The following is a 1422-nucleotide window of genomic DNA, read 5'->3' as shown; positions in this document are numbered from 1 at the left end:
GGCTGTCCACAACACAAAACAACTATGTCAGTGTGATCTGGCTCTATCTTCGAAAGTTGACCCTCTGGTGATGCCCTGAGTGTGTCCTGCGCTTGCTAATGCTGTGGTGCTACCCCTGGACGGTATGTCCACGACCAACATATGTCCGAAAGGAAAGCCCCTGTCAGCTGTTGTTTTTTTTTCAAATTTATGTCTATGTATGTGAGTATTTTCCCTTTTTGTATATCTGTGTACCACATGGGTGCCCAGTGCCTGTGGAGGCAGATACCCCAGTACTGGTGTTACCGACAGTTATATGAGCTGGGAATTGAACCCAGGTCCTTTGGAAGAGCAGCCAGTACTATTAACTTCGGAGTCCTCTCTGCAGCCTTCTTAGCATCCATTTTTAATCTTTTGTATGACATCTGGCAGAGGTAGGAATTCATGCCTTTTGTGGGGATAGTTGGCTATCCCGGTGTCCTTGGTTAAAACTCTGTTCTTTCCCTGGCGGTGGCCCGGGTCAGTGTCTGATGAACTCGATGCTCACTGCTCTCTGACTTCTTCAACCAGGCCCACACCGTCATGACGTCATGACGAGAGCTATGGGAAGGTTTGAAATTAGGAAGTGCAAGTCTGTCATCCACTTTGTTCCTTTTCAAGAATGGCGATTTTTGAAANTGTCCTCTGCATTCACGTGTGGATTTAGGAATTGTTTGTCACTTTCTGGAGTATTTTTTATAGGAATTGTGTGGAGTGCTGTAGTCTGACAGCGTGTTGTCTCTTCCAGCCCCTGACAGGTGCTTGCCTTCCNTTGTTTATCTCAACAAGGTTTTCAGTTTTCGTTTAGTGTCTGATGCTCATATAACATTCAATGCTAAATGCTTTGTGCATGAATCTTGTTCACGGCACTGGGGTTGCTCTCAAGCTCTCGGGAGACGTGTGTTCTACTGTGGAGATGCAGGCCGGGTCTTAGGATTTTCTGTCTCTTGGTAGCACAATAATCATTTCATTTTATTTTGTGTTATGAGTAGTGTATAGAAAAACAGGACAGCAGGGGCTTGCTCTCTGCTACTTTGTTTTCTTCATGAATTCCTTGGGTGCTGTGTGTAAGGTCATGTCAGATCACTGTGTTCAGGGGCTTCCAGAAGATTCCACTGTGCAGCTAGGCTTGAAAATTGCTGAGGAAGCTGGCCCCACAGCACCTGCCTGTCTTCCTGGGGCCTGCAAGGTAGCGCCAAGAGTAGACCTCGCTGGCGGCGTGCCTGGCACCCCCGCCCGCCNGCCATGGAACTTGTCTTGGTCTATGATTGGTACATGATAGACAAAGAGGCTCTTTATTGTCACATCAAGGATTCAGATTTGTGACCTTAACGTTTGTTCATCTTTATGAATAGGTGACATAGCTGCTTTCTGTTAGGGGGTGGGAGAGTGGGAGAGCACACC

The 1422-nt window shown here is 47.1% G+C and overlaps 1 pseudogene; it reads right to left on the bottom strand.

Moving 5' to 3' along the window:
* The window catches only part of LOC110295771, a 1252-nt pseudogene extending 689 nt beyond the window's left edge, over positions 1 to 563 (bottom strand).
* Positions 564 to 1422: the final 859 nt, after the last annotated feature.

This window comes from Mus caroli, chromosome 6 (genome assembly GCF_900094665.2).
Source record: "Mus caroli chromosome 6, CAROLI_EIJ_v1.1, whole genome shotgun sequence".
NCBI classification, from domain to species: domain Eukaryota; kingdom Metazoa; phylum Chordata; class Mammalia; order Rodentia; family Muridae; genus Mus; species Mus caroli.
This window is presented reverse-complemented; position numbering and strand designations above follow the sequence as displayed.